Genomic DNA, 23,488 nt, shown 5'->3' with positions numbered 1-23,488 from the left:
CTCAAGTTTCTATTTCTAGGCTAGACCATTGTCTACTGCACATCTTCAACTCCGTGTCCACTCCATGCCCTCAAACACAGTATTTCCTTTTTGTGTGATATATTGAATGTGGTTCAATGAATTCAATGTGCGATATATTGAATGTGATTCAATGAATTCAGTGAATTCAAATGAACTGATGATTTTATTTCCATGCAAATAACAACTCTTTGGGACAGATCAGATACATTTTTTTACTTCCATATTGCCAAATTTTAATTTGACCGGTTCTACATTTATCCCCCTGTGGCAGCTGGAGCATTGACAGCAGACAGAAACTTTCCTCATTCCAGTCTATCAAGGAAAATCTGCAGTTAAAAACTTTGATCAGCAGGCATTCAGAGAATGGTAGGTGGCAAATAAAGATCCTAGTGGATTATTCTAATTGCATTTTGTTTTACCTTCATAACTTAAGAAGCTGTAAGAAAAGAGAGAGGACAACTTTCTCTGTGTGTGTTTTTCTTTTAATATAATTTATTGTCAAGTTAGCTAACATTCAATGTATACAGTGTACTCTTGGCTTCAGGAGTAGAATCCATGATTCATCGCTTACATACAACAACATACAGTGCTCATCCCAATAAGTACCCTCCTCAATGCCCATCACCCACTTTCCCCTGATCCCCACCCCCCCATAAATCCTTAGTTTGTTCTGTGTATTTAAGAGTCTCTTATGGCTTGCCTCCCTCTCTGTTTGAAACTATTTTTTCCCTTTCCCTTCCCCTATGATCTCTTGTTAAGTTTCTCAAATTCCACACATGAGTGTACACATATATCTCTCTTTCCTTGACTGACTTATTCCACTTAGCATAATACCCTCCAGTTCCATCCACGTTGTTGCAAATGGCCAGATTTCATTCGTTTTCGTTACCGAGTAGTAGTCCACTGTATATATAAACCACATCTTCTTTATCCATTCATCCGTTGATGGACATTTGGGCTATTTCCATAATTTAGTTATTGTTGATAGTGCTGCTATAAACATTGGGGTACATTTACCCCTATGAATCAGCATAATTTAGTTATTGTTGATAGTGCTGCTATAAACATTGGGGTACATTTGCCCCTATGAATCAGCACTCCTGTATCCTTTGGATAAATTCCTAGTAGTGCTATTGCTGGGTCATAGGGTATTCTGCTTTTAATTTTTTGAGGAACCTCCACACTGTTTTCCAGAGAGGCTGCACCACTTTTCATTCCCACCAACAAGTGCAAGAGAGTTCCCATTTCTCCACATCCTCACCCACATCTGTTGTTTCCTGAGTTGTTAATTTTAGCCACTCTGACCTGTGTGAGGTGGTATCTCAGTGTGGTTTTGATTTATATTTCCCTGATGATGAGTGATGTTAAGCATCTTTTCATGTGTCTGTTGGCCATCTGGATGTCTTCTTTGGAAAAGTGTCTGTTTGTGTCTTCTGCCTGTTTCTTCACAGGATTATTTGTTTTTCATGTGTTGAGTTTGGTAACTTCTTTATAGATTTTGGATACTAGCTCCTTATCCGATATGTCATTTGCAAATATCTTCCTCCCATTCCATCAGTTGCCTTTCAGTTTTGTTGATTGTTTCCTTTGCTGTACAGAAGCTTTTTATTTTGATGAGGTCCCAATAGTTCATTTTTGCTTTTATTTCCCTTGCTTTTGGAACTCTCATCACTGTTATTTAACAGAGTGTTGGAAGTCCTAGCTTAAGCAATCAGACAGCAAATGAAATAAAAGGCACCCACATTGGCTAAGAAGAAGTCAATCTTTGGCTTTTTGCAGATGACATGATACACTACATGGAAAACACAAAAAACTCCACCAAAAAGCTGCTAGAACGGATACATGAATTCAGTAAAGTCACAGGATATAAAATCAATGTACAGAAATTGGTTGCATTTCTATACACCAACAATGAAACAACAGAAAGAGAAAACAAGAAATCAATCCCATTTACAATTGCACCAAGAACCATAAAATACCTAGTAATAAACCTAACCAAAGATGTAAAAGATCTATATGCTGAAAACTATAGAAAACTTGTGAAAGAACTTGAAGAAGACACAAAGAAGTGGAAAAACATTCCACGCTCATGGATTGGAAAAACAAATACTGTTAAAATGTCGATATTACCCAAAGCAATCTACACATTCAAGGCAATCCCAATCAAAATTGCACCAGCATTCTTCTCAGAGCTAGAGGAAACAATGTTTCGATTTGTAGGGAACCACACAAGACCCCAAATAGCCAAAGTAATGTTGAACAGGAAAACCAAAGCAGGAGGCATCACAATCCCAGACTTCAGGCTCTACTACAAAGCTGTAATCATCAAGACAGTATGGTATTGGCACAAAAACAGACACATAGACCAATGGAATAGAATACAGAACCTAGAATCGGGCCCCCAAATGTATGGCCAACTAATCTTTGACGAAGCAGGAAAGAGTATCCAATGGAAAAAAGACAGTCTCTTTAGCAAATGGTGCTGGGAGAACTGGACAGTAACATGCAGAAGAAGGAAACTGGACCACTCTCTCACACCATACACAAAAATAAACTCAAAGCGGGTGAAAGACCTAAATGTGAGCCAGGAAACCATCAAAACCATAGAGGAGAAAACAGGCAACAAACAACCTGTTTAACCTCAGCTGCAGCAACTTCTTTCTCGACATGGCTCTGAACTTTCTGTGGTTTTGACAGTCGTATTTACATCCTTCTTTAATGAACACTGTACGAAGTTTTCACAGACTCTAAGTATGGATCTAGTTTGAAGTGTCTAGTGTCAATTTGCACAATGGATGCAGAGAAAAAAGAACTAGGATAATTGGATGTGCTAGATATATAAAAGTATTGACTAATGTTATTACAAATTATTTTTATCATATTCTCTTATTCATTTTCACCACTTTCTTTACTGGTGTATTACTTTATATTGAAAACAGAAGAGAGAATCCAGGAAATAAATATATATGTATATTTATATGATTTGTTACAAAACTACAAAGGAATTTCAGTATAGAAAGTATAGAGAAAATACAATCTTTTCAACAGTGGTGCTGGAACAAATGAAGGTCCATATGCAAAAACAAAACAAAACAAAAAGGAACTCTGATCCATACTTTATTCCACATACAAAGATTAACTCAAAATAGATCACAGAGCTAAAATACAAAACCAGAGGTGCCAGGGTGGCTCAGTCAGTTAAGCAGCCAACTTCAGCTCAGGTCATGATCTCCCGGTGAGTTTGAGCCCCGCCTCAGGCTCTGTGCTGATAGCTCAGAGCCTGGAGTCTTGCTTTGGATTCTGTCGCCCTCTCTCTCTGCCCCTCCCCCACTTGTGCTTTCTCTCTCTCTCTCTCTCTCTCTCTCTCTCTCTCTCTCTCTCTCTCAAAAATAAATAAAAATATTAAAAAAATATTTTTTAATGCAAAACCAAAACCCATAAAACTTTTAGAAGAAAACATATAATAAAACATTTGTAACCTTGGGTGAGGCAAAGTTTTCATACATGTGACACCAAAAGCACAATATGTAAAAGAAAAAAAAAACTAACTGGACTTCATCAAAATTAAAACTAATGCTCTTCTAAAGACACTTAAGAAAATGAAGACACTCAGAGAAAAATGTGCTCAGTAGAAGACTCGGAGAAAATATTTGCTAAGTATATATCTCATAAAGGACATGTATCCAGAATACAAACAGAAATACAAAAAAAACCCATCCAACTTTATTTTTTTGTATTATTTTTTTTAACGTTTATTTATTTTTGAGACAGAGAGAGACAGAGCATGAACGGGGGAGGGTCAGAGAGAGAAGGGGAGACACAGAATCCGAAACACGCTCCAGGTTCTGAGCTGTCAGCACAGAGCCCGACTCGGGGCTTGAACTCACGAACCGCGAGATCATGACCTGAGCCGAAGTCGGCGGCTTAACCGACTGAGCCACCCAGGTGCCCCAAAACCCATCCAACTTTAAAAGCGGGCAAAAGCTCTGCATAGACACTTTATAAAGAAGATACACAGATGACAAATAAGCACAGGAGAAGATGCTCAACATCATTAATCAGTGAGGAAACACAAATTAAAACCACAATGAGATACTACTACACACTTATTAGAATGATTAAAATTAAAAAGACTGACTACACCAAGCACTCCCGAGGATATGGAGGAATTGGACCTCTTCATACACTGCTGGTGGAAATGTAAAATGGTGTGGCCACTCTGGAAACCGTTTGCAGTTTCTTAAAACGTTAAACATACACCTACCATGTGAACCAGCCAATCTTTGGTAACTACTCAAGAGAAAGGAAAAGCATACATTCATACAATAAATTGTACACAACTGTTCATAACAGCTTTATTTATAAGAGCCCCAAACTGGAAATAGCCTAACGAGCCTCACCAGGTAAGTAGATAAACCAGTGTATCAGTAAAATGGAGTGCTATGCCAGTAATAAATAAGAATGAACTGCTGATACATGCTACGTGGATGAATCTCAAAATAATTATGCTGAATGAAAGCATCTAGCAAAAAAGAATATACCCATTTTATAAAAGTCTGGTAAATGCCAATGGATCTATACTGGCAAAAAGCAGATCAGTGGTTGCCTACGGATGAGGAACAGGATGGGAAAAAGGCAGGAGAGATTACAAAGGAGCATGAGGCAGTTTTGCAGGTCAGGGATGTGTTCATTACCTTGATTGTGATGACAGGTTTATAGGTGTGTGCATATGTCAAACTGTGTACTTTTAATTATAAAAATACACAGCTTTTGAATATCATTTATAGCTCACAATACTGTTTAATAATAACAAAAGGCAATGGGAAATATGACCCACCTTCAAATTCAGGAGCTGGCTTATTTGTGTTCAAAGCCTCCAACATTTGTTTGAGACTTACTTCACTATTTTCTAAAAAGTAAAGTATAAGGATTACAAAATGGCAAAGGTGTCAATGTGAATAATCATCATTAAAATAACCATGACAGGGAATGGTGTGTGTGGGGGGGGGGGGGGGCAAATTTTGTTAATGTCTGAAAATTAGCCAGATAAAAACTAATCAATTTAAAAGAATTTTACCACGAATCTATTCCCTTAAAACAAGAAAAAATTCTAACCGTATTATTTGTCTTAATTAAATATTGATGTATACATTTTACAAATGTGATGTCAGACAGAGGGTGACTCTTAAAAATACTTCCAAGAGTAAAAAAATATTAATTTTAATTTGTTCTCAGTATGCCTACATTCTCATTATGTTTCTAAGACCTAGTTTATCTAAAACATACATATATAAAACATATCCCAAGCACACAGTAAAACTAGGACTTCAACAGAGATTGTTCTTTTAAAAAGGACTCACCATCAATAGATGCTTGACCCAGAATTTCCTGGAACGTCTTGTTGCTTAATGGAATTCTAGCGTTCCGGAGTTGGGACCTCAGCTCATTTATAGGCATCTTATCATTTCTGATCTTATCAAGAGTTGTAATCTCTTTAAATAAATCTGTAGACATGTCAAGAATAGAGAACTGATGAGGAAGTTGAGGCAAAGCCCTTTTTTAGACTTAACACCCTAACCTGCACAGAGTAGATGCATTACAAAAGGAATTCTGAGTTAGAGGGCTTTCAAAACATGTCAGTGGGCTTTGTTTTCAGAAGTCACTTAAACAATAAGCAAAATTTAACATACCCCTAGCCAGCTAAAAGTTGAGTTTCTGCAACATTTTTGTACAAGTTTGCTTTTATTTATTAACTATTTCTCCTCAAAGGTTTTTCTACTACATGCTCCAGTCTTTCAGAGACTGTAAAGCATTTCAAGAACAGCTTGATAATAAATAGCTCTTGGAATGAAGTCAAATATCAAAAATAGAACCCAGCTAGTTGGCAAAAGGAAAACTGAAAAATATAAATCTGTTATGCACTGAAAAACAGTCACACCCTATCCTAGGCATTAGAAAGCCTCTCTTTCTTGCTAGCCTACCTACTAGTATTACATGCAGTAAATCCTTTTTTTTTTTTTTTTTTTTTGTACTTTTTTTTTAACATTTCACTATAGGTGAGAAAAAGAAGCATATGGAAATTATTGGAGGTGAGAGAAAATTGTATTAGATTCACCAGGGGAGAAAATGTGTACCTTATACTGGAGCATATACTGAGACAAACTATTTCGCTTTAAGAAAGCATATTCTAGGAATGTAATTCTAAATAATTCATTACAGTCAAAGCACAGATTAAATATGATAAGGAATAAGAAAGCAGATTATAACATCTTGATACATTAAAAAGAAAACTTAAGGAATTAAAAATACAGGGGAAAACAAACCATATTTTAGAAAAAGAATACCATTGAATTATCTTAGAAATTTACTTTTAATTTTCATTCTTTTACTATACTTACTATTGAATGGTGTTGATGGTTTAGGTGAATTAGTGAAAACATCAGTTACATCTTTTAAGATCTTTTTACTTTCTGCAAAGTTAAGAAACAAAATGGAATTTAAATAGATTTTAAGCTCATGAAAGCAGGGATCTGGTATTGTTTCAATTTCATTCAGCTTTCAAACTTCTGTGACCATAATGCATGGTAAGAAATACACTTAGATTATGAGCATGTGCGTGTACACACACACACACACACACACACACACACACACACACACACACAAACAGGGAATGCAAGGAAACACAATCTGGGAATTGCAAGGTACAGTTAGGATTCAGACCTCCCCATCCCCTGCCCCGAGGCAGGTCATAAGACACTCATGTGAGAGATGCTCTTGCTATACCCAGAGGGAGGGTGCATCCTTATCTCTGAAGACTGAGGGTTGGAGGGACACCAAGAGGAATCTGAACGAACAGACCTTACTAAGTTTCCCCTGGTTGACCACCCTCAGCTCATATCATTTTGTCCCATCACAGTTTTCTACCACTTTCCACGCTTCATCAAAGCTAACACCAAAACATTAAACACCAAGGTTTAACAACTCCTTATGAATATTCCCCTTTCATGTAAAATTTATATTAAATTTGAATGCTTTTCTCTTGTTGATCTGTCTTTTGTTACAGGGCTCCAGCTGGGAACCTAGAAGGGTAGAAGGAAAAGATTGTGTTCCCACTCCTACAGAAGCCTGCTTCAGGGATCATAGGCTGGTAGCCCACAGACTGAATATAGCTGAGATTCAGTCATGTTCATTGTCCTAGGGAGTGGTGGGGTTTTCTTTCCATTTGAATTTAACTATCTTCATCTAGGACACATGCTCTCAAGTTACCTTACAGTCCACACCCCTTCCTTTTGTCTTATAACCAACTCATTTTATTAATTTTGCATTACGTGCCTGGCTACTGCAGGCATTTGAGTTAGCGGACTCTGCAGAGCCTGATTCAAAAGTTACCCTTCTCTATTGAAGTCTATTGTAATTTATCTAAATAGCAAATATTGGAGCTATGGCACTATACCTCTTGAAGTGGCAGGATAATTTGACCCATCTTTCCTATTCGAAGCAGTTAGCTTGGCCTTAAATATTTCCTCACTCCTGAGATTTTTGTAGACTGAGAGTTTTTGTAGGGACTGTGTTTGCAAAAACCTAGAGTCATTGAAGAAAATATGCCAAATGCCTAAATAGAGAGGCAGAGTTTGTCTGGAGACAGAGACAGAAGGAAAGAGAGGGACAGGGAGGGGTTGAGAGACTAGAGGTTTGATGGGAAAGAGTGAGAATTACCCTGTGGGAGCTTCCCTTCACACAGATGCAGGATTACCACAGGCTCCAACAACAAAGCGTCAGTAGAAACACAATGCAAGGAAGTTTTACCTCTGTCTCCCACATTATGGTGTGACTTTGGAATGGGAGAGGGTGCCAGTAATCAACCACCCTGCCCCCAGGGTCTGATTTAATTTAATTGAAAGAAAAAAATGATTTCAATTTCTGGTATTTAGTAGCTAGATATCTGGATCAGCCCTCCTACTAAAAACAACTAAAAATTCTAAATAAAATTATTGCTATAAAAAAAAATCTTGGGGCGCCTGGGTGGCTCAGTCGGTTAAGCGTCCGACTCCGGCACAGGTCACGATCTCACAGTCCGTGAGTTCGAGCCCCGCGTCGGGCTCTGTGCCGATAGCTTGGAGTCTGGAGCCTGTTTCAGATTCTGTGTCTCCCTCTCTCTTTCTGACCCTCCCCGACTCATGTTCTGTCTCTCTCTGTCTCAAAAATAAATGTTAAAAAAAAAAAATTTTTTTTAAATCTTGAATTCATCAATGTGCTGCCAAGAAAGTAAGAAATTCCCAGACCAAACAACTGATGAAAGGCTGTAATCCAGAAACACGGCGACTGTTTTTACCCAAAGAGTGTTTGCCAAACACAAAACTAAAACAAAACAAAATTGGATGAATTTTAGTTTGTACTTTCAAAGGCTCAGACAAAGCCTAAGTTCCTCCCAAAGTGGAGGGGAACGTGGGGTGGTTATCCTCAATTTACAAAAATGTTTCTCTAGATTTCAAGACCCAGAAAAAAATATCAAGAATAAGAAACAGTTCCTCCTTTATAGATAATCTGACTTTTCTCTCTAGCTACCTTTAAGATTTTTCTTTCTCTTTGGTATGTCACAGTTTCATCATGATAACCCTACGTATGGATTTCCTTTCATCCTATGTGGGATTCACTGGAATTCTTGTATTGGTAGGTTTAGGTCTTTCTCATTCTGGAAAATTCTCAGCTATAGTTCTCCAAATATTTTCTCTGCAACCACTCTGTCTCTTCTCTCCTGTGTGGATATATATCACATCTTTTCATTCTTTCTTTTTCTAGCTTTACTGAGATGGAACATTATATTAGTTGTAACTAATATATAACGTAATCAGAGATACACATATATATTTCAAACTGATTGCCATAATAAGTAGACCTCTTCATTCTGCCTTCCTTTTAGCTTCTTCTTCTTCTTCTTTTTTTTAATGTTTATTTATGTGGGGGAGAGAGAGAGTAGGAGATGTGCAGAGAGGGAGACAGAGGATCTGAAGAGGGCTCCATGCTTCCAGCAGTGAGCCCAATGCAGGGCTCTAACTCACAAACCACAAGATCATGACCTGAGCAGAAATCTGATGCTCAATCAACTGAGCCACCCCAGCGCCCCTAACCTCTTTCCTATATTCCAACTCTGTCTTTCTATGCTGCATTCTGTATAATTTCTTCAAACTCCTTTGCACTTCATATTTCTCTCTTCACCCATGTTTAATCTGCTAATATTGTTGTCTGCTAATTAATTTTATTATATTTTTAATTTCTTTATGTCCTGTTTCTTTCTTTTCAAATTTTAGTTTCCCTTACATGTTTTCAAATTTATCTTTTTTTAGAAGAGTACAGAAAGAGTGAAATTAAAAGAATAGAAAATACATATATATCCAAAAATATACTGTATTGCATATTTGCAGGTTGCTCAGAGAGTAAATCTTAAAATTTCTCAACATAAGAAAAAAACCCCTTCTTTTAACTATGCATGGTGACGTGTTAACTAGATCTATCGTTGTGATCATTTCATTCTATATGTGAAATATATATACAAAATGTCACAAAATCAATGGTAGAGAAGAAAATGATACAGATGAAAACATAAATCGAGGAAACAATAAACACACACGATAGAGAGGATCAGAAAGCCAGGAATTAGTTAAGAGTTATTAAAATTGACAAACCACTAGCATAAATGACCTAAAAAGAAAAAAGATGGGGCGCCTGGGTGGCTCAGTCGTCAAGCGTCTGACTTCGGCTCAGGTCATAATCTCATGGTCCATGAGTTTGAGCCCCGCGTCAGGCTCTGTGCTGACACCTTAGAGCCTGGAGCCTGCTTCAGACTCTGTGTTCCCTCTCTCTGACCCTCCTCCACTCTCTCTCCCTCAAAAATAAATAAAAACATTTTTAAAAATCTTTAAAAAAGAAGTATCTGATTTTATTTATTTTTTAAAATGTTTGAAAACATCTTTTTAAACATTTTTTAAATGGTTATTTATTTATGTTTGAGAGGGAGAGAGAGAGGGAGAGAACAGGGGAAGGGCAGAGAGCAAAGAGAGAGAGAGAATCCCAGGCAGGCTCCGTCTGTCAGTGCAGAGCACTGTGAGATCGTGATCTCAAACCGTGAGATCATGACCTGAGCCAAAATGAAGAGTTGGACGCTTAACTGACTGAGCCACCCAGGCGCCCCAAGACGTATCCGATTTTAAAACCTGGATAAAAACAGTACTTGTTTCTACTAGTCTTCTCCAAATAAAGAAGAGTATCCACACACTTTCCAAAAGGGTTACAACAATTCTCAGTAACCAATTTATAAACATAGCAGTCCCATAACAATCTTCCTAAACCTATGGTATTAGTATTCTTAAAAAAAAAAAAAAAAAAAAAAAAAAATGAGCCAGCATGAACACATATAGTCTAAACAGGAAAACTGAGAGGTAACTCAAGAACTCACCATCTGTTTCAGAGTTCAGTAACACCCCAGGTTTTTCTTCATTTAAAGGTTTCTCCAGGCCCTCCAATGCAGATAAAAGGTCTTTAACTTCAACTTTCCTATCAAAGACACTATTAACAATGTTACATGCATCTTCTATTCCTAAACAGAGACATGACAAAATACAAAGGTATCTAGTAGGTCAGTCTATCCAGAGACGCACATAACAACTTGATTTGGGTGAAATGTATTCATTTTCTAGAATACCCAGTCTTGAGAGATTTTTGTCTCTCTGAAATATTCTCCAAACTGAAAGCTCTACAACATTTATAGGTTTACAATGCTTATATCAGAAAACAAGACACACTGAAATAGTTTACCTTACTAGTTCAACGCAGGAAGCTAAACAAAACAACAAAATACCAAAATTATCTCTAAGAAAATAGTGCCATGATGGGGAAACAAAAGGGGGCACTTGGGTGGCTCAGTCAGTTAAGTGTCTGACTTTGGCTCAGGTCTTGATCTCACGGTTTGTGAGCTCGAGCCCCACATCAGGCGCTGTGCTGTCAGCGCAGAGCCAGCTTCAGATCTGGCACTCTCTCTCTCTGCCCCTTCCCTACTCATGCTCGCTCACTCTCTCTCTCTCAAAAATAAATAAACAAACATTAAAAAAAGGCAGCCCTTTCTGTCTTTATCTAAACATTTGGAAAGAATGACAGTGTTGTTGATGACATGCCAATAATTTGTTGCTTTACTAACTTAAGTGTTATTCATTTATATCTTTTAATCTCCCTTGTATCCAAGTTACAACTGTCTTCTTTATTATGTCCTCCCTATTTTTTCCCCTTCATCATACTTCCTAAAGAGTTCTTTATTAGTCTTTTGAAAGAACCAACTTTTGGTTATATGGATAAGTGCGTGTGCGTGCGTGTGTGTGTGCGTGCGTGCGTGCGTGCGTGTGTGTGTGTTCTATTTCACTAACTTCAACTTTCCACTTTGTTAGCTCCTGACTAGCACTTTTCAGGGGGATTGTACTGCTCTTTTGTTGTTTATCCTGCTGGTTAGCTCTGTAAGCTGAACGTTTAAGATACATTGTTCTGGAGGCGCCTGGGTGCCTCAGTCGGTTAAGCGTCCCACTCTTCATTTTGGCCCAGGTCACGATCATGTCAGCTGCGCTGACAGCAAGGAGCCTGCTTGGGATTCTGTCTCTCCTTCTCTCTCTCTGCTCTCCCCCCCCCCCCCGCCCCCCCATACGCACTCTCTCTCCGAAAATAAATAAACTCAAAAAAAGATAAATTATTTTTGATATTTCTTGTTTTCTAATAAAAGCATTTAATGCTATAAAATATCCTGTAAGATTGTTTTGGTCACACTCTACACGATTTGATACATAGTGCTTTCACTGTCATCATTTCTAAAATCTTTCAGGTTTCTTTTATTCTTCAACCAAGGAATTACTTACAAGGCAATTTGTTTTTCATCTTAAAAGCAACACTTTTCCTTTCTTTCACAAATAATTTTAATGTCACAACATCATGGTCAGACTATGTGGTGTGAATGACTTCTGATTTTTAGAATTCACTGAAATTTTTATTTGTGGCTTAAATACATCATCTATTTTTGTGGCTATTCCATAAGTATTTGAAAAGAATGTGTATGTGTTTAGGATACAGAGTACTCTAATCTGTTTCTGAAGTCAACTTTGTTAATACTGTCACTTCAATCTCAATCTCTTTCTCAATTTCTTTCAATCCGTCTATTTCAATCTCATCTTTCTATTTAGAATTCAGTGTTTACCTGGAAATAGATATAAATATGGTTGTGTTTTATGGGCATTAGTAGAAACCCAACCTATATAAAGCATTCTTTGTTATACACTTATTCCATTTTTTCCTTTCTTCATGGAACCGTATTGTTACTGAGGTCTCTCTCTGGTGCAAATGTAAATCTAGTTTACTGTTATGACGTGTATGTATGGACCGTATTTTATTCAACCATTTCCCCAATCGTGGACTCATAGATTGTTTTCATTTCTTTCCTCCCATAATGTTGCAGGGAGCATCCCTGTACATGTCTCTACAAGAAACTTCTCTGGGCTATTTATCTGAGAATAGAATTATTGGATCATAAGAAATATGCATACTGAATTTGACAAGTACTGCTAGATTGCAATCTGGAATGCTGTACCACTTTACCTACTCACTAGCAATTTGTGAGTATTGCCAACTCTCTTCATACACATATTTAGCTATGTGGGTTTCTCCTCCTGTATACTAAGTCTTATATCCTTACTTATTTTTCCAGTTGATTTCTTTCTTTCTACTGTTGATTTGCAGAATTTCCTTATATTTGAGATATTAATTTTTTGTTGGTTATCTTGTAATTATCTTCTTCTCCAGTCTGTTACATGTTTTAGAGTCCTTGATTTACCAGAAATCCTTAATTTTGATGTAATCAAATCCTTTTTTACCCCATGGTTGTGCTTTTGGGGAGTAACATCTTTACGAAGGTATCCATAACCACAAGGCACAATAGTTTTTCTTACATTTTCTTCCATCAGCTTTATAGTTTAATCTTTGAGATCCATTTTAACATTCATTTGATTCTTTGAAGGTTATTTTTGTATATGGTATGACATAGGGATTCTACTTCATTTTCTCTGCATTGTAAGACAATTTTCTCAAATCAGAAGCTAAATAATACATCTTTTCCCCACTAACTGATGATGTCATTTCTATCACATTCCGAGTTCCCATTAATAGAAGTCTCTACCGGGTTCTGTATTGTGATGCACTGGTCTATTTTCACAGGTCTATATTACAACAGCATTATGCTATGTACTAACATGTGACAAAGCAAGATCTTTATCTTTTTTTTTTCCCAAAAGGGTCTTAGCTATTCATAGATCTATAATCTTCTATAATGAATATAGAATTAATTTGTCAAGGTTCCCACCAAACTTATCCTGAGATAGTGAGTGGAACTGCATCCCAAGTACAGATTCTTTAGAGAGAATCCACTTATTTCAATACTTCTTTTAAAACCCCCGTTTTAGGACTACAATTCTCAATCTCAATGTCTGTGGTCCAAGGCTGTTTTAGTGTCCTCATGATAGAACTGTGCTGAAATGTCAAAACAAACCGAAAAAAGTTAAGCATTTAGCCAATGTTTTTCACAAGGAGATAGAGAGCAAATGTAAAAATATATATATATGAAGAAATAAACAAGAAAGATAAGAATACAGAGGGGAAAAGTCATTAGATGTGATTTAAAAAACCAAACTTGATTACTTTGATTATAAGATGGATAACCCCATCAGCATTAGGAAGGACAAAAGAAAGAATATAGCAATAAAACACATGACAAGGAAGAAAGAGAGACAACAGAAATTTTTTTAAATAATTCAAGAATATTACAGTATGAAAAATATGTATCTATGTGTGAAAACCTAGAGTTTACAACATCAACTGAGTTTAAATGAGAAAATGCATAAAAGGGGGGTTTGGTAGAGTATATATAAAGTCTATATACGCACATACCTATACATACACCGACCCCCAAAAATGAAGTTCCTGTTCATATGCATTTTGAATTTCATACTTACTGTGGCACTCGATAAATTCATCACTGTTGTCCAATTCTCTGATGAAATCCTTAAAACTCACCACTTCATCTTTTTTTAAAAAAGAAAAAAAGAAAGAATTTAGATATTATTGTAAAAAGGACCACTTGATGTTATAACACCAGAGCTATAAACACAAAAATAATGGAGAGGACTGGTAATCCTATTGTGACACGTGTGATATGCAGAATCGACCTAAAATAAAGCTGTCAGAGATGCACTTTGAACATCAATTCCTCTGATAAAAACCCATAAATTGATAGACAAGAAACAATTTTTAATTTCTCTTTTATTTATTTTTTTTTTTTTTAAATTTTTTTTTTTCAACGTTTATTTATTTTTGGGACAGAGAGAGACAGAGCATGAACGGGGGAGGAGCAGAGAGAGAGGGAGACACAGAATCGGAAACAGGCTCCAGGCTCTGAGCCATCAGCCCAGAGCCCGACGCGGGGCTCGAACTCACGGACCGCGAGATCGCGACCTGGCTGAAGTCGGACGCTTAACCGACTGCGCCACCCAGGCGCCCCTAATTTCTCTTTTAAAAGATATATGGCAGTATATTTCCTTTGGCATTTAGAGTGAAACTTCTGAAATACGCAAAATTTGTTATTTTAAATTGAAATAATTACTCACCGTTAGGATGAGTGTTATCCAAAGTCTCCTTTATTTTATCATCTGTTAGATAGATTCCAATGGCATTTAAATTTTGCTGAAGTACAGGAATGTCTTTAAGTTCATTTTTGTAAATGTTGATGTTGTAAAATTGATTTTTATTTCCTGGGAAGAGATAATCACCTTCACTTAGAAAGGAATTTTCATGTTTCTCCTTTATACTTTAATTTTTTTTAATGTTTATTTATTTTTGACAGAGAGAGAGAGAAAGACAGAGCATGATCTGGGGAGGGGCAGAGACAGAGGGAGACACAGAATCTGAAGCAGGCTCCAGGCTCTGAGCTGTCAGCACAGAGCCTGACACGGGGCTTGAACTCACAGACCGCGAGATCATGACCTGAGTTGAAGTCAGACGCTCAACCGACTGAGCCACCCAGGCACCCGTCTCCTTTATATTTAAAAAAGAGTGGGGGAAAAAATCTCCCAAGATATAAAATTATACTTAAGAGAAAAGGCAGTATTTGTATTTATTTATGTACCTAAAATAATTTAAAATAGGTGACAATAGGTACACATAAATGTATAAATATAAGTAAGGAAACTGGGGGAAAGAAACAGAAGAGCAGCAAAAATAAGACAAAAGAGAGCAACAGACAAAGTACATTTCATAAGGTCATATACATTAAATTTTGCAACAATATCAAATGTGTATGCATCTAACAAGAGCCTTCCAAATATAGCAAAAGCTTGCAGAATTAAAGGGAGGAATGCATGAACCCATAATCAGAACTGCAGATTTGAAAATCTTGCACTTAGTAATTAATTGAACAACTAGAATAAACATCAGTAAGAATTAAGGGCGCCTGGGTGGCTCAGTCAGTTAAGTGTCTGACTTTGGCTTAGGTCACGATCTCACAGTTCATGAGTTAGAGCCCTGTGTTGGGCTCTGTGCTGACAGCTCAGAGCCTGGAGCCTGCTTTGGAGTCTGTGTTTCCCTCTCTCTCTGCCCTTCCCCTGCTCGTACTCTCTTTCTCTTCTCTCTCTCTCTCTCTCTCTCTCTCTCTCTCTCTCTCTCCCCCTCTCTCTCTCAAAAATAAATATTAAAACAAAAAAAAAATTTTAATGTTTAAAAAAATCAGAAATTAGAATATCCAACAAAACTAGCAAACAATCTAACCTAATGATATTTATAGAACACTACCCAACAACTACAGAATATACATTCTTTCAAGTGCACATGGAATATTCACCTAGGTAGACCACATGCTAGTCTTTAAACCAAATCTTAATGTATTTAAAAGAATTTAAATTGTACGAAATAAATTCTCTGACCAAGGTGTATTAAATTAGAAATCAGTAACAAGATCCCTAGCACATGTCCAAATATTTGGAAATTAAATAATATAGTTCTTTAATTTTTGTAATGTTTATTTATTTTTGAGAGACAGAGAGAGGCAGAGCGTGGGTGGGAGAGGGGCAGACAGAGAGGGAGACACAGAATCCGAAGCAGGCTCCAGGCTCTGAGCCGTCAGCACAGAGCCCGACACGAGGCTCCAACCCAGGAACCATGAGATCATGACCTGAGCCGAAGTCGGACACTTAACCAACTGAGCCACCCAGGTGCCCCTAAATAGTACATTTCTAAATAACTCATGTTTCAAATGAGATATCACAAGGTAAATTAGAAAATATTTGAAATAAGTGATTATCAAATCACAACATATAAAATTTTGTGAGATGCTGTGAAAGTGCTCAGAGGGAAATTTGTAGTTTTAAATGCTGGAAAGGTATAAAATCAGTAGTACAAAAAGCAGAGGTATGAAATTCTTTTTTCTTAATGTTTATTTTGGAAAGAGAGAGAGAGAAAGCATGAGCATGAGTAGGGGAGGGGCAGAGAGAGATGGAGACACAGAATCCAAGGCAGACTCCAGGCTGGCACGGGGCTTGAACTCACGAGCCGTGAGATCATGACCGGAGCCAAAGTCGGACGCCTAACCGACTAAGTCATGCAGGCACCCCTGAAACTCCTTTTTAAAAAATTCTTTTTTATAGTTGTATAATACTCTACTGTACATAGAAACTAAAGTTTATTCAACTAACCTCCAATGTTTACACATTAAGTATTTTCATTATATTTTGCCATCTCAAATAATTCTGTAATGAATAATCTTATGTATCTATATTTTCACATTGTTGGAGGGTATCTTCAGGGAAAATTCCTAGAAGCAGGATTGCTGGGTCCAAAGGTAAAGGCATATGTAGTTCTGTTAGACATTGCCAAATTCCCTCCATTAGAATGGTAGCATGTTAAATGCCCACCAGCTATAGGTAAACGTCTTTTTCTCTACAACCTAACAGAGTATGCTGTGAAGGTTTTCAATTTTTGCCAATCTAATGGGTGAGAAATTGTATCTCCATTTTAATTTGCATATTTCGTATTATGAGTAAAATCAAACATCTCTTAATATGTTCATAAGCCATTTAAGATCTTTTTTATGATTTATATATCCATGATTTTTGCCCATTTTTCTATTTTTCTTCTGTGATATACATTGTAGTTTCTACCATATTGTTATTTGTTCTTTGACTTTACCTATGATATCGTATTAATAGACAAAATTGTTTTTTTTTTAATTTTTTCCAAGATGGATGTCAGAGAGCTTACTGCCTATGTTTTTTCCTAGATTTTTTTTAAACGTTAAAAAAATTTTTTTTCAACATTTCTCATTTGTTTTTGTGACACAGAGAGAGAGATAGAGAGAGAGAGAGCGAGCGAGCATGAGCCGGGGAGGGGAGGAGAGAGAGGGAGACACAGAATCCGAAGCAGGCTCCAGGCTCCGAGCTGTCAGCACAGAGCCCGACGCCCACAGACCGCGAGATCATGACCTGAGCCAAGCCAGACAATTACCTGAGTCATCCAGGCGCCCCTCTTCCAGGAGTTTTATGGTTTCAGGTCTTACAAGTGCAAGTATTTAATCATAGTCTAAGATAGGAATCCAGTTTCATTCTTTTGCATGTGGTTGTCTAGTTTTCCCAACACCGCTTATTGAAGAGTCTGTCCTTTCCCCACTATATATTCTTGCCTCGTTTGTCATAAATGAATTGACCGTATACGCAAGGGTTTATTTCTGAGCTCTCCGTTCTGTTCCACTGATGTCTGTTTTTATGCCAATACCATAGAGTTTTGATTACTATACTTTTGTAATAAAGTTTGGAATCAGAAAGTATGATGGCTCCAGCTTTGCTCTTTCTCAAGATTGCTTTGGCTATCAGGGTTTTCTATGGCTCCACACAAATTTTAGGATTGTTTGTTCTAGGTGTGAAAAATGCCATTGGAATGTTGATAGGGATTGCAGTGAGCCCGTATATCGCTTTGGGTAGTATGGACATTTTAACGTTATTAATTCTTTGACTCCACAAGCATGGAATATCTTTCCATTCATTTGCATCATCTTCAATTTCTTTCTTCAATGTCTTATAGTTTTCAGTGTACAGGTCTTTCACCTCCTTGGTTAAATTTATTCTTAGGGATTTTGTTCTTTTCAATGCAATTGTAATGGGATAGTTTTCTTAATTTCTTTCTGATAGTTTATTAGCAAATAGAAATGCAACTGGTTTTTCTATTGGATTTCATATGGTGCAACTTTACTGAATTTGTTTATTAGTTCTAACAGTTTTTTTTAATAGAGCCTTTAGGGTTTTCTACATATAATATTGTGTTATCTGCAAATAGTAACAGTTTTACTTCTTTCTTTCCAATTTGGATGACTTTTGTTCCCTTTTCTTGCCTAATTGTTCTCAGTAGGACTTCCAATACTGTGAATACAAGTTGAGTAAAAATAGTGAGAAAAATTACGGCATAGGGAACATAGTCAATAACACTGTATTGTGACACTTTTATTGTGACAGATGATAACTACACTTATCATGGTGAGAAGTGAGCAATACATAGAATTATTGAATCACTATGTTGTATGCCTGAAACTAATATAACATTTTATGTAAACTATATTTTAGTAAACAAAACAAAACAAAAAAACTGGCAAGAATAGGCATCCTTGTCTTGTTCCTGATCTTAGAAGAAAAGCTTTCAGTTTTTCCCCATTGAGCATATATGTGGCCTTTCGTATACGGTCTTCATTAGGCTGAGGTATGTTCCTTCTGTACACACTTTGTTGAGAGGTTTGTTTTTTAATCATAAATGGATGTTATCTATCATAAATTGATGTTTGGCAGTTTCTATCAATTTAATTATATATATCCCAGCAATCCCATTTCTAGGTATTCAACTAGGAGAAATGAAAATATATGTCCACACAAATACCTGTACATAAATATTTATAGAAGCTTCACTCATAATCACCAAAACCCAGGAAATTTCAATAGTTTATCAATTGGTAAATACACAAACATTACATTCATGTAATGCAATAATACTCATCAATAAAAATAAACACACTGCATGCAAAAAGTTGATGAATGTAAAGTATAATATGCTATGTGAAAGAAGCCAGACTCAAATGAGCTTCATATGTTCTGATTCCATTTACATGACATCCTAGAAAAGGCAAAACTTTAGAGTCAAAGAACAGATCGGGGGTCACCAGGAATGAGGGTTAGCGAAATGGATGGACTACAAAAGGACACAAAGAAACTTCTGTGGTGATACAGTCTATGTGCTGTTTAGTAATGGTTACATGACATTATTTTTAAGGATTCAAAAAACGATATACCTAAAAAAAGGTGAATTTTACTACATGCAAGTTATACTGCAATAAATATAAATTTGCTCCTCAAAAATATAGTCAAGAGAGTAGTTGAGAATACATAAAAACAGAAAAGATAGGTATAAAATCCACTTTGCTAGGTTGGTCAAAAGTTTTAAAGTTGTCTTCTTTTTATTTTTCAAATTTTTATTTAAATTCTAGTTAGTTAACATATAGTGTACTCTTGGTTTCAGTAGAATTTAGTGATTCATCACTTACATGTGACACCCAGTGTTCAACGTAACAAATGCCCTCCTTAATACCCATCATCCTTTTAGCCCATCCCCCGCCACCTCCCTCCATCAACCCTCAGTTTGTTCACTATAGTTAAGACTCTTTATATGGTTTGCTTCTCTCTCTTTCCCCCACCTTCCCCTACGTTCATCCGTTTTGTTTCTTAAATTCCACATGTGTGAAATCATATGGTATTTGTCTTTCTCTGCCTGACTTATCTCGCTTAGCATAATCCAGCCTGGTTCCATCCACATTGTTGCAAATGGCAAGATTTCATTCTTTTGATGGCTGAGTAATATTCCATTACATATACATATACATATGCATACACCGTAACTTCTTTATTCATTCATCAGTCCATGGACATTTGGGTTTTTTCCATAATTTGGCAATTGTTGACAATGCTGCTATAAACATCAGGGTGCACGTGGCCCTTCAAATTAGTATTTGTGTACCTTTTGTGTAAATACCTAGTAGTGAAATTGCTGGGTCATAGGGTAGTTCTATTTTTAACTTTTTGAGGAAACTCCATATTGTCTTCCACAGTGGCTGCACCAATTTGCATTCTAAAAATTATTTTCTCATCGTTTATAATATTCTGATAAATTCAGGTCAGATATACCTAGTGAATAATCTCAGAGAACAGTATATAATCTAATATTTTTCTAGCACTATCAAAGTAAAACTACCCATAACTTTGAGTTTGGGGTAAACTTAGCAGTCTTTGCCATATAATTCAAACACAAGTTATATAAACTAATACTGTATTGTTTCATCTTTAAAAAAAATTAATGTTTGTTTATTTTTGACAGAGAGAGAGACAGGGAAACCGAGTACGAGTGGGGGAGGAGCAGTGAGGGAGGGAGACACAGAATCCGAAGCAGGCTCCAGGCTCTGAGCTGTCAGCACAGACCCTGATGGGGGGGCTCCAACTCACAGACCACAAGATCATGACCTGAGCCGAAGTCTGACGCTTAAACAACTGAGCCACCAAGGTGCCCCTATATTGTTTTATCTTTATATTGTTTCTTACTTACCTGTGCTTTATCTAATCCTGTGTGGTTTTTAAAAGATTTTGTTTGTTTGTTTACTATTTTAGGGAGAGAGAGAGCACAAGCTGGGGAGAAGGATGAAGGGAGAGAGGAAATCTTAAGCAGGCTTCATACTCAGCGCGAATGGATGCAGGTTGAGCCCATGACCCTGGAATCATGACCTGAGCCGAAGTCAAGAGTCAGTTGCTCAACCGACTGAGTGACGCAGACGCCCCAATCCTGTGTTGTTTTAACATGAAAACCACTGCCTGTCCTTCCACACGGAGCCAGTAGATACATATTAAGTGGAACTCACCTGAGGCTTTAGGCATGTTCAATGTATCACAGAACTTAATAAAAAATTCTTGAAAGGTAATCTTGCCATTTTCTGTAATGCAAAGTAAAATGTAGATGAAGGAATTACTGCTTCTGAATTAATCTGTCAGCAGTTAATAGTCAAGTTATAACAAAGGTGAAAAGCCCGGGGGTCAGCCTGTACTGTTCCTTCTTCCTTAACTTCTGCATACATATGATTATCAATTTCTATTCAATTATTTCCAAATACTTCTTGAGTATATCACTATATTAGTTAATGCCTATGCTATTACAATAGCATTGCTAAAAATCTATCGCATCAGTCTCATTGCTCTCCATTTATTTTAAACAATGCAGCAAGAGAGGTCTTTCTCTTTAAAAAAAAAAATCTGGTTACTCCTCTGAATAAAACCCTTCAGTAGCTCCTACTTGTCCAAAAACTACAAAAGCAAAACAAAACAAACACATGGTGGGTAGGCAAAGAGGCTATAGGCCAATATTCCTTACAAATGTGTTAACATCTAAGTGAAATTCTAGAAAATAGGGTTTAGCAGTATAAGCAGAAACTAAAGTTCTAGATACCTTTAGGACATGCATTGTCACTGAGGGTGATAGGCTTTCAGGAAGGAAAACAGGTTCTTGGAGGGGAAAAAATCTTAGCCATTACAATGGTTTGTGGCCACAGTACATAAGCAAGTATTTATTTTTGGCATTAAACATTCATAGCGTGTGGGATGGTGAAAACGACAAAAACGTCTAAAAAGTCTCCTTAGGGGAGTGATTTTTTTTTTTTTTTTAAAGGTTAAGAAACACTACTTTTAGGATAATGGTAACCACCTAAATTTACTCTGGAGAAATCTAAGAAAAAGGCTTAGAAATCCATAGGACCAAAGATGGCATCTTGATGTGGAACTCAGTGCATAGGATTTGGTGGTGAAGGAAAAGAAAGAAGCAGTTAAAGATGAAGTCCCTACCAAACAGTATCAAAATGTCAGAAGGCTCACTACCCCCACTTCCCACCCTCTGCCCCAAAGGTGCCATTAAAGTAAACGGACTTCATTTACTTCAGTAGAAACTGAAGACAGAGCTCCAAACTGAATGTGCCACCCAACACCCTCAACTCTTTCAACAAATCAGGATAGAAATGGACAAAGGAAGATTTGAGATGGGAGCCAACAACTCAGAAAATAGATTGTGTAGAAAGACCAAGTCAGCTCCAAAATAAAGACTCAAGTAAAGTAAAGGTACACAAGGTGGAATGGATATGACAAACTATAGTAAGGGACATAAAGGATAGACATGAAAAGAACCAAAAGGAAAAAAAAAAAAAAAAAGGAGGGGGAGAGAGAAAAGGAAGAAAAAAAACAAACCAATGCAAAAAAAAAAAAAAAGTAGAAAAGTTTACAGCAGAAGTGACAGAGCCCAGAAATAAACCCCACATACGCTCAACTAATATTTGACAAGGCAGCCAAGAACATTCAATGGAGAAAGGATGGTCTCTTCAACAAATGGTGTTGGGAAACTGAATAACCACTTGGGATACTCCCCAAAATCACCTCAAAATAAATTAAAGATTTAATTGTAAGATCTGATACTGTAAAGAAAACATAAGGAAACAGCTTTCAGACATTGGTCTTGGCAATGATTTTTTGGACATGACACCAAAAGCACAAACAACAAAAAGCAGAAATCAACAAGTAGAACTAGATCCAATTGAAGATTTTTCTTTTTCTTAATGTTTATTTGTTTGTGAGAGAGAAAGACACAGAGCATGAGCAGGGGAGGGGCAGAGAGAGAGGGAGACACAGAAACTGAAGCAAGCTCCAAGCTGTCAGCACAGAGCCCGACGTGGTGCTTGAACTCAAGAATCATGAGATCGAGACCTGAAGTCGAATGCTTAACTGGCTGTAGTCGGACGCTTAACCAACGGAGCCACCCAGGCACCCCAGAACTACCTTCAACTTAAAAACTTTTGTACAGCAAAAGAAACAATCGGCAAAATGAAAAGGCAACCTACAGAATGAGAGAAAATATTTGCAAACCATATATCTGATAAAGGATTATTATCCAAAATATATAACAAAGAATTCACACAGCTCAATAACAAACAAACAAATGAACTATTTTAAAAATGGGCAGAGTAATAGAATAGGCATTTTCCCAAAGAAGACATCCAAAAGACCAACAGGTGCATGAAAAGGTGTTCAACATCACTAACCATCAGGGAAATGCAAATCATAACCACAATGAGATATTGCTCAAACCTGTTAGAATGGCTATCACCAAGAAGACAGGAGATACGGATTTGTGATGATGTGGAGAAAGGGAACCCTCATACACTGTTGGTGGCAATGTAAATTGGTGCAGCCACTATGGACAACAGTATAGAGATTCCCCTCAAAATTAAAAATAGAACTACAATATGAACCATCAATTCCCCTTATAAGTGTAT

The 23,488-nt window shown here is 36.9% G+C and overlaps 3 long non-coding RNA genes across 3 annotated transcripts; 1 reads left to right on the top strand and 2 right to left on the bottom strand.

The window, feature by feature from the left end:
* The first annotated feature begins 340 nt into the window (after nucleotides 1–340).
* Nucleotides 341–21,097, top strand: LOC147570859 (uncharacterized). The gene is made up of 2 exons (XR_015247967.1): nucleotides 341–387; nucleotides 20,790–21,097. It is a non-coding gene; the product is annotated as an uncharacterized LOC147570859 (long non-coding RNA).
* LOC147570860 (uncharacterized) lies at nucleotides 4,797–5,441 on the bottom strand. Its single transcript, XR_015247964.1, has 2 exons — nucleotides 5,382–5,441; nucleotides 4,797–4,930 (listed from the first exon to the last, which is right to left on the bottom strand). It is a non-coding gene; the product is annotated as an uncharacterized LOC147570860 (long non-coding RNA).
* On the bottom strand, nucleotides 14,060–21,212 carry LOC147570858 (uncharacterized). The gene is made up of 3 exons (XR_015247965.1): nucleotides 21,038–21,212; nucleotides 14,712–14,855; nucleotides 14,060–14,129 (listed from the first exon to the last, which is right to left on the bottom strand). It is a non-coding gene; the product is annotated as an uncharacterized LOC147570858 (long non-coding RNA).
* Nucleotides 21,213–23,488: the final 2,276 nt, after the last annotated feature.

Source organism: Puma concolor, unplaced genomic scaffold, assembly GCF_028749965.1.
Source record: "Puma concolor isolate L17-30 unplaced genomic scaffold, mPumCon1.1.hap2 unalloc_scaffold_78, whole genome shotgun sequence".
NCBI classification, from domain to species: domain Eukaryota; kingdom Metazoa; phylum Chordata; class Mammalia; order Carnivora; family Felidae; genus Puma; species Puma concolor.
This window is presented reverse-complemented; position numbering and strand designations above follow the sequence as displayed.